Source organism: Chelonia mydas, chromosome 13, assembly GCF_015237465.2.
Source record: "Chelonia mydas isolate rCheMyd1 chromosome 13, rCheMyd1.pri.v2, whole genome shotgun sequence".
In the NCBI taxonomy this organism is placed as follows: domain Eukaryota; kingdom Metazoa; phylum Chordata; order Testudines; family Cheloniidae; genus Chelonia; species Chelonia mydas.
The window spans coordinates 40,793,675-40,808,293 of NC_051253.2; the positions used below are offsets into that span (position 1 = coordinate 40,793,675).

General features: G+C 51.4%; 2 protein-coding genes, 2 long non-coding RNA genes and 2 gene segments (V, D, J or C); 2 read left to right on the forward strand and 4 right to left on the reverse strand.

Annotated features, from left to right (window-relative positions):
- The window catches only part of LOC102940154 (immunoglobulin epsilon heavy chain-like), a 1,331,510-nt gene that overhangs the window by 691,781 nt on the left and 625,110 nt on the right, over positions 1-14,619 (reverse strand). The window lies entirely within an intron of this gene.
- LOC119563587 overlaps positions 1-14,619 on the reverse strand; it is a 797,667-nt gene that overhangs the window by 671,749 nt on the left and 111,299 nt on the right.
- LOC119568011 overlaps positions 1-14,619 on the reverse strand; it is a 937,337-nt gene that overhangs the window by 309,684 nt on the left and 613,034 nt on the right.
- LOC102948108 overlaps positions 1-14,619 on the reverse strand; it is an 883,083-nt gene that overhangs the window by 284,176 nt on the left and 584,288 nt on the right. The gene's annotated exons all lie outside the window — the stretch shown is intronic.
- The window catches only part of LOC122462699, a 480,831-nt gene that overhangs the window by 235,098 nt on the left and 231,114 nt on the right, over positions 1-14,619 (forward strand). The window lies entirely within an intron of this gene.
- Positions 2,894-14,121, forward strand: LOC122462700. Its single transcript, XR_006285401.1, has 4 exons — positions 2,894-2,964; positions 3,325-3,330; positions 6,720-6,722; positions 14,065-14,121. It is a non-coding gene; the product is annotated as an uncharacterized LOC122462700 (long non-coding RNA).

Sequence of the window (14,619 nt, forward strand, 5' to 3'; positions counted from 1 at the left end):
TAACTTCTTACACAAGGCTTCCTTCGCCTTTGATGGGTTACTTAGTAAGAGGGCTATATACAATGTAAATGTTTGCAGTTATCTTATAACAGAGTACAGATAAGTGAAAACAGAGCAGCCAACATCCTACAAACATTTTATGAAGTCTAAACACTAAACATATTCTTGTGAATTTAGCATCCCAGGTCTACTTACATGATGCTAACGCACAGGTAAACAAGACTGGCTTCCAGCTTTGCACTTGTAAGGTCTGGGGACCTCGACCCGACTTGGCCAGAATAATCTGTGACCAGGTCCTTGTGGGGTCAGGAGATCAAAGGAACAATGTGGGAAGGAGTCACATTAGCCATATTTTACATCAGCCGACAAGAAGAGACTGGCCGTGGGAACAGGGCTCACACCTGAATGGGGCCCACTGAAGCAGCGAGGGATGTCTGCACCGCAGGCTCAGCGGGACTTTGTCCAGCCAGGGGTGACATTGCTAGGGAATGAAAGGGTTAAAACCTGGGGGCCAGGTTTGGATTTCATTCCCCTGGATGCTCCTTCTCATTTCTGTGCCCAGAGCCCTGTTGTTTATGTCGCTGCTCCCCCCACGTGGCGCGCGCGGATTCTGCGGCCTGGGGTTTTGCAGAAGCATCAACCGGTTTCGGTGTCGCTGTGTCTCTCACACAGTGACACCGGGCGCTGTCCGCGGGTCTCAGGCCGCTCATCTGCAGATACAGCAGGGTGTTGGAGTTGTCTCTGGAGATGGTGGATCGGCCTTTCACCGAATCAAGGGAGTGTATATCACCCCCAGCGCTGTTGAGATGAGCTGCCCGTTCTAGTCCTTTCCCCGGCGCCTGACAGACCCTGATCCTATCGACAGGTTTCAGAGTAGCAGCCGTGTTAGTCCGGTGAAGTGAGCTGTAGCTCAGGAAAGCTTATGCTCAAATACATTTGTTAGTCTCTAAGGTGCCACAAGTCCTCCTTTTCTTTTTTTGAAGATTTCCAGTAGCTGACCAGCCACTGCAGCCCCTTCCTGGGGCCTGTCTGATCCCAGCCATCGACCTGTCACCAGGACTAAACCCGCTCACGGTGCATTTCAGCTGCATGGGTTCTCCGGGCTTCTCCACTTCAGGACCCGACGGGGTCAGAATGGACCTCTTAAGAAACTGGCGAACAGAAAGAATGAACAAGGAGGAATGAGGGACCCAGACGCATTAACTCCTTACGCTAATAATCGGCATGAAACTAAATAAAAGACATGCTATACATCGCATTAATATAAAAGCAAAAATGATAACATTCCTATGGTGTCCCAGTGCTCTGAAGGGGATAAAATACCTTCCAACGCTGCAAGAATGAAAACTAAATGCAAAGTCTCCTCTTCCCTGGCATTAGAAGGGAAAGATCTCAGGGAATTGGCAGGTTACTGCGCAGACAAAGGGGGCTGCCGATTGCCTCTTCGGACCTGGGGATGCTCTAGTCCTGATGGGGAGTAAATCACTTTTGCTCTCTGCTAGAGCGAGAAGCCAACATCTCGTGTCTCTGCCTGCCTCAGGTGTTCTGGTGATGTTGACTCTTTCACTCTCCCTCAAGGCTGTGGATTTTCAGTGCGAGGGTTGCAGGGTCCGGGGAACAGCAGGGTTTTAGGCAGGGAGCTGAGTCACCGTGTTTGCATACGCTGGCTTTTTATAAGGGGCTGATAAATTCATCCTGTGAGGTTGCACCCCATAATTCTTTATGGAACTATGTTTATGATTGTGGATATGACACAACTGGAATACGGTCTATGCTACACATGCCATGCAACATATCTCTGCAAAGGTTATGATCTACTGAATCTATTCATAGTGTTTGTATGCATGTGTCATTTTTGTATTCAAAGTTATGAATATTGGCTATGTACTTGTCTGATTTTAAGTAGCCTTAGTAAGGCATTTGGGCAGCTTCTTTAGAAAGGAATTTGCCAGTTAAGTGCCCAATCAAAAAACACTAACAGACAATGGATCTTGGAAGGCTCCAATCCACATAAGAATTCTTCCTGGAGACATTCAAGATAGAATGTGGGCAATGGCTGCTGCCTGTAAAAACTGAGTCACGCATGGACATGTGACTTGCCCATGTGACTCCAAAACTCCATCTTGGAACTGGATTTTGCATAGGAGAGAGGAGGAGGTCTCCACCCACAAGAGAAAGTCTATTTAAGCCCCTGGGAGACCCCTCCATTTTGTCTTCAGCTGACTCAAGAGATAGCTTCTCCACCCCCAAAGGATACCTGAAAGAAACTGGAACAAAGGACAGTAACCATGGGGGTGTGTGTGATTGCTGGACCCGCACTAGAAGGAGGCTAGTCTGTAAAAGAAGCTTACTGGAACATCCAGTAACTGGAACTGTTACCTCCCCCTCCCCCTCCTGGCTCAGGTGACAGGCTCTCAGGTCTCCCATCCCCAGTGAAACTCCCCTGCCACATTCCCAGGTCAATGCTCCCCCCTCCCTGCTGTGTCACAGTTTCACTGTGTGTCTGGCACAGTAATAGCGGGTGGTGTCCTCGGGTTTCAGGCTGTTCATTTGCAGATAAACCAAGCTGACAGAGTAGTCTCGGGAGATGGTGAATCGTCCTTGAACACTCGGGGAATACCACTGGCTGGATCCATGTGGGTGACTGACCGTAGTGACCTACTCCAGCCCTTTCCCCAGGAGCCTGTCAGACCCAATGCATGCTGTCTGTGGTTGCTGAATGTGAACCTGGAGGCTTTGCAGGAGAGGCGGAGAGAGTCTCCGGGCTTTTTCACATCCCCTCTGGGCCTGGGACTGGACAGCTGGGAATAAAGACATGTTACAAGTCACTGTAATATCAGCAGCAGCCTTGTCATGTCCCCTTGTTTCTCCAGAGCAGTTACAGGGAGAAAATACCTTCTAAAGCCGCTGCAAGGAACACTAAATGGAGGCAAAGCCTCATTTTCCCAGGTGCTGGAGGGGAAAGTTCTCAGGGGACTGGATGGTCACTGCACAGACCCAGTGGGTTGCTGATTGTCTGTCTGGGTGCAGCCTGGGCAGAGAGAGGGGCAGATTTAAACAGGAAACTCTCACTCTCATTCACATAGCACGCTCCTTATAGGGGACACAAACTCTGATGTGATTTGATACTTGCAGTAGGGCTCAGAGGGAGGCAGTCAGATTATCCCAGACTGTGCGTGTGCAGCGCCGGGCACAGTGCGATGGCATGCTCAGTACACTTTAGACGAGGGAAAAACAAACAGATGCCTTGAAAGGGCTCGATTCCCATGACTGAAGCTTAGGGCCCAATTTCAATCACTTTGCTCAGTGGTGGGAGACTGAGAGATCCTTGTAGAGTGTTGCCACACAATGAGGAAATTATTTGTTTGTTCTAAAAGAAAGAAAGAAAGAAATAGAGGTGGCTCCTAAGGGAGTAAAAATATTAATTAGATGCAGTGAATCTCAGCTCTGGAATCCCTTGCCCGAGCACAGTGGGGCTGTGTGACAGGTGGACTGTGGGGTCAGTGACTGGGAAGAGGTTAGTTCACAGGGCTACATTGGGCTGGGACACCCGCTGACACTGGCATTGAACTCCCAGTCCAGTGACCGGCTCCACTGACGTGTGCAGGGACCAGAGGGAAATATTTCCTGGTAGGTTCAGACACATGGCTCAGAGGCTAAACGCCAATGTTTTCGCTTCCTCCTGTTCCCCCATTCATCGCAGTGGGACCAGTGGTTTGTTGTGTGAGAAAAGCAGGCTTGTTTTGCAGCAGCTCAGGGCTTTGTACATCTAAGGGGGGGATTCCCATGGAACTGTGGAGTTTGGAGCTGGGGTCAGATGCGTTTCACCCTGCCCCATGTGTGTGTGTCACTGCTTCCCCCACGCGAGAAGGGCAGAAGGGTTGGGTTCACGGCTCATCATTGTGCCTCTCTCCTCACACAGTAATGCCGGGCAGTGTCCTCTGGTCGCAGCCCAGCCATGTGGAGTTAGAAGCTGGGGCTGTCCTTGGAGGCTGTGAATTGCCCCTCGAGGGTGGGGGAGGAGCAGGTCGCGACTGAAGGTTTGTGGTAGCTCAGCAGCCACCCTAGCCCCCTTCCCGGGTTCCTGTGGGACCCACCAGTCCTGGGGATTAAACCCGGTCCCAGCCCATTTCAGTGGGGTGAATTCTCCTGGCTTCTTCTTGTCGGGACCCGACTGGGTCAGAACAACCTGTGACCTGGCCCCTGTGCGAGGGGTGAGAAGAGGGAACAGTGAGGGAACCGGCCACAGCAAACACTTCCCCCATCCAGTAAAAGGAGACCAAATACAAACCGAAGGCAGAAGACAGTCCAACAAGTAGGATGTCAATCTGGGCTAGAGACCCCATGACAGCAGGGCAAGGGGAGTAGCTGGCTGGGAAGATCTGGGGGTCTCAGACGGATCTGGGAATTGGGTCCCTGTGGAGTCAGGGCAAGTTTAAGTAGCTGGGTCTGGAAGTGGGCTCCCAGCTTTGCGTATTGCAGACTGAGCAGTACAGACATCATAGGAATAGAGAGTAACGGAGCCATGGGGTTAGTGTGGGACAGGGCAACCCTCCACTCGCCAGAGGAGGGGCTCTGCACTTAAGGAGGGGAGCTGGGGTTAAAGATGCATTTATTAAACACCAGCCACTCCGCACCTCAAACCAGGGACAGTGTCATAGTAATCAGGGAACGAAACACTGTGACGCAGTGGGACTGTTCTTAATGTTTCCTCTGAATACTGTAGGGGTGCCTCAGTTTCCCCTATGCAGTTCTTAAGTCTCTAGGTGGTGGGATAAGGGAGTGCAATTGTTGCAGAGCAAAGGGCCAGTGTACATAAATGGCCGACACTCTGTCTCCTGGCAACTGATGGCCTGGGCCTTTCCCCCCTGCAAGGTGAGAGCTAAAGGGTTGGAGAACAAAGGAATCAGGTGGCCTCCTGGCCCGGGAAAGGGACAAAGCCCGGAGGAGGAGGGGCTGGAGGGTGAGTCAGTGTGGGGCTGGCTGGGGATGAGGAGTGAAGTGCAGACGTGGTTGTCTGGCTCACTGACCCCCAAAATGGACCCAGCTAAGGGGTCCTGTTCTCTGAACCTACAAGCTCTGTGTTAGACCATGTCCCTGTAGTCTAATAAACCTCTGTGTTACTGGCTGGCTGAGAGTCATGTCTGACTGCGGAGTTGGGGTGCAGGACCCTCTGGCCCCCCAGGACCCCACCTGGGCAGACTTGCTGTGGGAAGCGCACTGAGGGGCAGAGGATGCTGAATGCTCCGAGGCCAGACCCAGGAAGGTGGAAGCTGTGTGAACTTTGTGTCCTGCAGACAGGCTGCTCACCGAGAGGAGACTTCCCCAGAGTCCTGCCTGCCTTTGTAGAGAGCAGTTCCAGAGCATCGCCCGGGGACTCCATGACAAACACAAGGCTGGGGGAGAGTTTGGTGAGATAGAGAACATTGGTAGGCTCTGGGAAGGTTGAGGGGAAATTGTGGATGGGACACTTTTCTGACATGTCTGGGTCATGGTGAAGGAAGTGCCATGCATGGATAGGTTTCAGAGTAACAGCCGTGTTAGTCTGTATTCGCAAAAAGAAAAGGAGTACTTGTGGCACCTTAGAGACTAACCAATTTATTTGAGCATAAGCTTTAGTGAGCTACAGTTCACTTCATCTGATGCATACTGTGGAAATTGCAGAAGACATTATATACACACAGAGTATATAATGTCTTCTGCAGTTTCCACAGTATGCATCCGATGAAGTGAGCTGTAGCTCACGAAAGCTTATGCTCAAATAAATTGGTTAGTCTCTCAGGTGCCACAAGTACTCCTTTTCTTATTGCATGGATAGTGAACAGACTCTAAATTAAAGACCGCCTGATGTCAGCATTTCTGCTGCTGTATTTATAACATTTCCCTGTTTATGGAATTGCTTTTCTCCTCACTAGCCAGTTCAGTTTCCATCCTGTAGCTATCCGCATGCGACTTCCCTGTGCGACTTTCCCTTAGTTCTCTGTGTAAGGGCTGCCCCCTTGCAATCAAGGCGATTCCTGGATCACCAGGCTGCTGATTTTTGTATGAAGCGTAACAGGCTTCCCCTCGCTGTGTCTCTGGCACAGTAATACATCGCGGTGTCCTCGCGTTTCAGGTTGGTCATTTGCAAATAGAAATTGGAGCTGTCCTTGGAAGATGTGAATCGCCCCTGGATTGCCGGGGAGTAGTTGTTGCTAGACGGTGAATAATAATGAATTATCCACTCCATCCCTTTTCCAGGAGCCTGCCGGATCCAGAACATGTTATAGCCCATAACGTTAAACCCGCTGACTGCACATTTCACCGTATGGGACTCTCCGGGCTTTTTCACCGCTGTCCCCGACTGGGTCAGAGCCCCCTGCGAGCGGGCACCTGGGGAGGTGGGGATGAAAAATGGGAAAGTGTACATTCAATTCTTAATATTAGACAGACCAATGGGCAATGAGGGGAAGGAGCGAATCCCAAACCCAACTCACAAGAGAGAGCGGCCAGTGCAAGGCCCAGCTGTACCAGGGCCAACACAGCCATGGAGCGGTTCGGGAGCCGAGCTCAGGTGGGTCTGATCTGAACTGGAGTCCCTGAGACAGATCCAGGACCTTGTGAGTGCCGAAAGTCTGTGGGGTTTTAAATCGGAGGAGAGAGGTCTCCGCTTTGCATGTCGCTGGCAGGAGGGTCGGCCACAGGGTAAATATGGAATCCACCCTCTGAGAGAGCTCAAGAGGGTCATTGCCCTGGGGTTATAGGGGGAGTGTGTGTTATGGTATATAGGAGAGGGGAGATGTTGGTACTTTTGATGTCTTTATGAGATGAGAGTGGCTCTGGGGGTTCAGAACTCCCAGCTTAGTGCCTTTCATTCTTTCCAGGGGAACAGATACTACTGTGAAAGGCAGAGGTGCTGGAACTAGGGGTGCTGGGGTGTGTATGTGGCTGCCGCAACCCCTGGCTTGAAGTGGTTTCCATCATATCCAGGGTTAACGTTTGGGTCAATGGATCTCAGCACCCCCACTATACAAATTGTCCCAGAACCCCCAGTTAAGGGGATGCTTATCAATTCCTAAATGTGTAGATGGAGCCTCTGCTTATGAAAGACTCAGATTTTCAAAGGAACCTCAGGGAATTAGGCACCCAAATCCTATTGCACAATAGTTGCCACGTGTTTACTAGAGTGTTTAACTGTTTGAATAACAGGTCAAGATCGTCAACTGCTGTAAATAGGGGTCGCTGCTGTGTGGACTCCAGCGGGTCGGTGACCGCTGATTCCAGCTGTGGATCTGCTCTCACCGTGTAAGGTCCTTCTTAAGCCTCAACAACCAAACCCTTGTGAAATCAGAGGCGAGAGTTTCATTGGTTCCCAAGGGCTGTAGATCAGCCCCATCGCCCGTCTCGGTTCTCTGAGGCGACAGCCACTGTCCAGTGAGTCTGAGATGGTAACGGCCGGGAGGAGAGTGAACGTGCCCCGCCTGCCCCGGGGGAGGGCGGCTTTTATCACAGGAATCCCCGCTGGGCAGGGTTTATGGGGGAACCCGATGGTCTCTGCACTGCAGGCCGCGGTGCGGCTATGTGCAGCAAGGGGTGACATTGCCAGGGAACTACAGCAGTTCCCCCATCCCCCGACACACACACACACACACACACACACACACACACACACACACACACACACACACACACACACACACACACACACTGAGCCCGGGTCCTGCCCGTGCCGCAGGCTGTTTGCTTTGTGGAGCTGCTGCCCCCAGGCGGCGCACGGGAGAACCTGCAGCCCGGGTTTTTCTGTTAGGAGCAAGAGGTCTCGTTTCACGGTGCGTCTCGCACGATTATACCGGGCCGGGCCCTCCCGTCTCAGGCCGGTCAGCTGCAGACACAGCAGGTTGTTGGGATGGTCCCTGGAGATGGTGAGTCGCCCTTGAACAGAGTCGGAGTAGTTTTAGTACAGCCATCCTTGCTAATTTCTAAGACCCACCCCAGTCCCTTCCCAGGGGTCTGATGGGCCGACTCCACCCAGGCGCTGCTGAAGGTGAACCCGGAGGCTTGGCAGGAGAGGCGGAGAGAGTCTCCGGGCTTCTTCACACCCCCTCCGGACTCCACCAGCTGCCCCTGCCACCGGGCACCTGGGAATAAAGTCACAGTTAGAAATCATGTGGAGAGCAACGTGCCTTCTGCCTCTGACATGAGGGGGAAAAACCTTCCACAGCCGCTACAAGGGAAGCGAAATGTTGGAACTTGGCCAGCCGGACAGGTTTTTGGAAGGGGCTTCCTTCTCAGAGTTTGGGTGTGCCGCATTTTCTGATGAGAAATCCCCAATTTGAGAGATTTAAGACCACTTAGGAAAATTGTGTCTGTTTTAACATGAAGAAAGAAACGAAAAAGAAAATATTTTATTTTAAATTATTGAATTGGAACGTTTCCTGGGGTTACAAAAGGCAGTTTGGTATCCAGGTTCCCGGGATTTGCGCACCCAAGCGGTGTTAGTACCTTTGAAAATCTCCCTGTCCTTCTCTATAGTAGAGATACATGGAGAGCCACATTTCTGCCTAATTGAGCCCTTGTTCTAACCCGGTGAACTGCTTGTGAAGTTACCTTGACAGTCTATGTCCCGAAGCTTGGGGGAGATGTTCTGTATATTAGCTAAAGTCGTCGCTAGAAATGGGAGATGAAACTGCCCCTGTTCCTAAAGTGCAGGAGGCGCTGGACATCAGAACAGACCCACATCCCACCCGCTTCGCAGACCTGAGCTCTCCGCTGCTGTGTGTCGATGTCCCTGGCTGGGCTTGGAATAAGATCTGGGTTTTGTCATAGGTGTGATGGGTTGGGTGTAGCGGACCCCCGCTGGGTGGACAATGTCTGACTGTATTGCTGTGTGTCCCTGCCGCTTGTTACTGGAAGGAGGAAGAGCAGTGGAGAGTGTGAATGTGTGTGTGTGTCTCAGCGTGTGTTGCTCTTTACTGCATAAAATAGGACGTTGTCACTGTCCGTGTGTGTGTGTGTTGCTTGTGCATCTGTATCCTAGCAGATATAATAATAATAATACTTTGCTCTTAAAGAATACTTTTTTTTCAGAAGACGTCAAAGCGCTTTTACAAAGGAATTAAGGAGAACAATCTCCTTTTTAGAGATGGGGAAACCGAGGCACAGGGCGGGGAAACCAAGGCACAGGGCGGTGACGGGCACGGTCACCCAGCAACAGAAGTCGGGAATTCAGAACCCTGAATTTTAATCCAGGAGGGGCACCTTCCCCCTTGTAGGACTTTGTCACAGCGCATGGGTGCAAATCCATTTGTGTATCATTGTTGCTCTCTGCTGGATTGAATGAGTCCCGCCCCAGAAGAAAGGCCAGGGTGTGTTTGTGAGGCCCTCTGGCTCCTGCTAGGTAGAGAAAAGACCAACTCAGGACTGGAAACGAGTGGGTGTCCCTGTTCGCCCGTATGGAAAGGAAGGAAGGAATCCGGATCCGCTTTTGTCTGTTTCAGTCATTGCTGCCTCTTACTGGGAGTAATAAGACCCCGTGTGTGTGTGTGCGGGGTACCTCTGGCGTGTGTGCGCGTTTGTGTGTTTCACGGCTGCCTCCTGCAGAAGGAGATGTGACCTGCTCTCTCTCTCTCTCTCTCGCTCTGTCTCTCTCTCTCTCTCTCTGTGTGTTTTCTAGTCTCAGTGGCAGTGCGTGACTTCTGCTCGGTCGGTTGCTTTCTCAATGTCTGGGGGTCCGTGCTGCCGCCTGCTGGAGGGGATGGGAAGTCTCGAGGTTGGGTGTGTAGATGCAGGTGTGTTTTTCATTACTGCTCCCAACGAAACGGAATAAGACCCGTGCAGTGTGTGTTGTGTTGCAGGGGACTTGATACACGAGGGATATTCCTAGCTTCCCCTCCTGAAAACCCCTCCTGTCAGTGAGTCCCTCTCCCTCAGCTCCTAACGCCCCGTGCTAAAGGGCGGTTTGCAAACCGGTTTCCCTTCTAGCTCCAATCCCCGCTTTGCTCTGGCCCACTGCCTTTGTCTGGAGCAATAACACACGGCGGTTCCTGCAGCTGTCATGTCACTCAGCTGTAGACAGAACTCGTCTTCAGGGGCTTTCCCAGAGATGTCGAGTGGGTTTTGGAAGGACGAGCTGTAGGAATGTAGGGTCCCCAGCCCCTGGTCTCTCCGGGCTTCGCTCTCAGGGCGGACTGGACCAGCTGGATTTGGGCAAGGACACCTGCAAAAGGAGGGAATTTGTTTCAGGAATTATAAGGCTGTTCAGATACTCCCCGGGGACTCCCCCTGCTCTGCTGAAGTCAAGGGTCATTTCTCCCTCCGGTACAAGCGAAGCAGAACTTTCCCTACCCCCTCCCAAAGACACTCACAGGAATGGGTGGCTAAGAGGAAAAGGAAGGCGAAGAACGAGTCCATGATGGGCTGAATTCATGAACAGATTGCCCGGCAGCGGAGAACGGGCAGTTGAGTTTCCGGGGAGAAACTGAGGTACCTAGAACCAGGGATTTGTATTTAATCAGGAACCCCCCTGGGCAGGGATTTGCCTGCGGGTTTCACCCCGAGGGGAGGGGAGATGAAAGGGGCTGGCAGGGAGCTGGTTCTGGGCTAAATGAGGGAAACAGATCGAGGTGCAGCTGCTGCCCTGCAGCCGAACAGGGGAGAACTGACTGGCTGACAAATTAGTTCTGGTGTCAGTGGGATCTCTCTGGGGCCTGGCCCTTTTCATCAGGTGAAAGTCAGGATTCTGATCTCTCTGGGAGATGAGCTCTCAGATCAGCTTCAGGGGCAGAAAATCAAATACGTGTCTTCTGGGTGACTTGGAAACTATCTGAAGTATAGTTAGGGCCTGCTTCTGCTCCCGGTGAAATCAAGGGTGAAACGGCCAGGGTCCAGTCCTGCCTCAGTGCGGGGGATGGATATCTAAAATAACCCCTCAGATATCAAGGATGCTATGCTGGATTATTACCAGTGTAAATGAGAGCAGAATCTGGTTTTCATTGACTGAGCTAACAGCAGGATTGGACCAGATGAAGAACGGGTCCTATCCCTGTAGAGCTGGGTGGGAAATGTGTTGTGTGTCCCTGTCCCCCCCCCCCCCCCCCCCCCCCGGCTGAAAACTGAGACTTTTCTTCAAGAATTAAAAAAGAAAAAAAAAAGGGGGGGGGGGGGGAATCCTGGAAAGTAAAACAATTCAATTACCAGCAACTAAATTGATGGTTTTTTGGCCAAAAAAACCAAAATATTTTTCATCCAAATACCCAAAATAGTTATTTTTGTGGAAAAAATAGTTTAGCTGAATAACTAATATTCCATCGCAGAAAAGCTCTGACAGGAACATTTTCAGTATCCATTTCAGTTATTGATATGCCCTAATTACCATAGGGGCTGAGCCCCTGACAATCTTCAGTGTGTTTTGTGCTCAGAACTCTCCTGTGAAGTAAGGAAGTGTCATTATCCCCATTACACAGATGGGAAACTGAGGCACAGAAGCCGGATTTTCAGAGGTATTTAGGTTCCTAAGCATCCAGATAGGCAGCTATTGGGATTTTCAAAAGGACCCAGGTGTCAACAACTCATTGAAATCAATGGGAGTCAGGCAACTCTCTACATCTTAAGCAGCTAAATATCTTTAAAATACGTGGCCCTGCCTGAGCTAAACTTCTCAGCTGCTTGTGCAAAGCCCACCAGGGCCTATCAGCAACTTTAGGTGCCTAACTTTGAAACTCTGGCCCAGAGGGAAGTCTTGCAAGGGAAGTTTTGTGCCTAAGGAGGTTGTGGAATCTCTATAATTAGAGGTTTTTAAGATCAGGTTAGACAAACCCCTGTCAGGGAGGGTCTAAATAATACTGAGTCCTGCCATGAGTGCCGGTGTCTGGACTAGAGACCTCTCCAGGTCCCTTCCAGTCCTAGGATTCTATGTCCTGGGAGACAGCTATTTTTAAGCACAGTGTCCACATTCAAATATCTTCTGTTTCATGTATCTGCTGCCGGAGGGACTGAAACCTGCCAGGGTCCGTGTGTGTGCAGGGGACGGGTCTGCACTCAGCACTCCCTGCTGAACCGGCCTCTCTGCTCTGCTTTGAATCCGCTTCCCCTTTTTGTACGGGTCCCTGCTTTGCTCCGGGTCACTGTGTAGCCTCTGGCGCAGTAATAGGTGCCGGTGTCTGCAGCTGTCAGCGAGCCCAGCCGCAGATAATACTTGGTGTTGGAAGAATCCACGCTGATGGTGATTCGGCCTTGGAGAGACGGGTTGTATCGTGTGCTCCCGGTCCAGTATCCCATCCACTCCAGCCCTTGGCCCGGAGCCTGGCGTACCCAGTTCCAGTATCTGCTGCTGGTGACGGTGCCCCCGGTGACAGTGCAGGTGAGTGTGAGGGTCTCTCCGGGCTTCACCACCCCAGGGCCGGACTCCTGGAGCCGGAGCTGGGACAGGACACCTGGGAAAAGCAGGGATCGGTCAGATTCAAACTCACCTTCCCCCCAAATCAGGGCGGCCTCCCGCAGCCTCCCGCAGCCACTCACCCGGGGCCAGAGCCAGGAGGAGCAGGGGGAGGAGCAGAGAGTTCATTGTGCGCTAGGCGGGGACGACAAAGCGCTCGCAAGGGGCAGCTCAGCGCCTGGGGGACACGGCGGGTCTGAGCGCCCCGGGGCCGCTACTTCAACCCAGAGCCCGGAGCGGGGATTTGCATAACGTGGCAGCGCCCCAGGAAGGAGAGAGAGAGCGACCCGATAAAAAGGACAGGGTGGGGGGCCCTCTGCCTCTCTGTGCCCACCCTGGACAGAGCGTGTCTCACACACACACACACACACAGACACACACACACACACACAAATGCTTTGCTCGATTGCTGCAGAGGAGGAACACAGAAAAAGCCATAGTGAATTAAACTCTCACACCGCGCTGCTGTCAGTTTCTGGGGTCAATTCATTACCTTACACAGGAGGTGCTGAAGAAGTCGAATTTTGGGCCCGGGGACTCCAGTGATGCGGTGCGCTTCCTTGTTTCAGAGCCCCTAACGCCTTGTCCTGATGCTTCCCAAACTCAACAGTTATTGATTACCATGCCTGTTTATTGATTGTTGATTTTTGGTAGGCTGAACAGGTACGCAGCTTGGTAGGCTGTTAGATGGCTCTATTAACTTACATTACCTGGAACTTCTGCTCCGGATCCCCTAGGCATCTTTGCAGATCTCACTCGTATATTTCCGAGGACAAGGGGCTCAGTTTCTGGAGCGTTTTGGCCAGTATCTTCCATTCCCTAACAATACTTTGGCAGAAGATTATGTGTGACTTTAAGGAAGCTCAGAGTTCTTCCATTACAGCGCTAGAGACGGGTCATTTGGGGTGGGGGGCTGGGGTGTCTGCCAGGGGGTCTCTAGGTGAAATAAGCTCGAATTGGCACCACAAGCTGTACTGCAACGCCTGGACTGACACAGCAGTTTTGACGCTGAACTGACTAAATGGGGATTTTAGCCTGGATTCATTATTCGGCTTCGAAACAAATCCCTGGTGCAATCTTCACTGTGGCGCCGCTAGCGGTGGCTGCATAATGGATCATTTCTATGATATGTCCGGTCCTCTCCAACCCGCAGCGGGTATTTGTCCTGGTTCCATCACGGTGTATGTCTGACACAATAATACAAGGCGGTGTCCTCCATTCTGAGACTGCTCATTTGCAAAAGCAGCAGGCTGTTGGCGTTGTCTCTGGAGACGGTGAATCTCCCTTTCACGGAATCAGAGTAGCAGGTGCTACCCTGGGCAGCAGCTCTGGCCAGCCACTCCAGTCCCTTCCCTGCACCCTGGCGGATCCAATCCACATGATAACTGCTCAAGAGGAACCCGGAGGCTTTGCAGGAGAGAGTCTCCGGGCTTTTTCACACCCCCTCCGGACTCCCCCAGCTGGACCTGCGACTGGACACCTGCAAATAAAGCACCTTGTAAATACTATGAATATCTATAGCAGCAACACTGCACTCTTCCCGTCCCGCCGCAATGCATTTAGCGGGTGAAATTACCTTGCAAAGCTGCTCCAGTGAAAACGAAAAGGAGCCAAAGTGTCATTTTGCCTCCTGTTGGAGGGTAAAGTCTCAGGGGATTGGCTGGTAACTGCACAGACCCAGGGAGCTGCCGATTGTGTCTTCGGGTGCAGCCTAGGCAGAGAGAGGCAGAGATTTAAAATGGAAACAGTCATCCCTATTTGCATCTCCCCCTCCTTATAAAAGAAACGAACTCCTTTCCTGACTTTTCTTTTAATTACTTCCCTTAGGACTCACAAAGAGGGGCTGACAGAGCCGCTGACTGTGTGTTTTGAAAGCACCCCTTACACTGCCGTGGGCGTTCTGGTTATTCTTTTGTGAACTGGAGAAAAGAACCATTGTTTTTAATAAGGCAATGAAGTAGATACCAATCTGGGACTGGGAGCAAACTCTATTTCCAGGACTGAAAATACTCTTCTATGGGCTTTATTGGACTTCGGATAAGGCCCTAAAAGAAAAAAAAATAGTTGGCTTGAGAACAGAGGACATGCAGAAGGTAAAAGGAGAAAGGAAGGATGAAATGAATGAAAGGGAAATGGATGATGGAAGGATCCATATTATGACTGCCCAGTATTCTCAAATTGGATGGATAACAGTTAATTCATGAGGG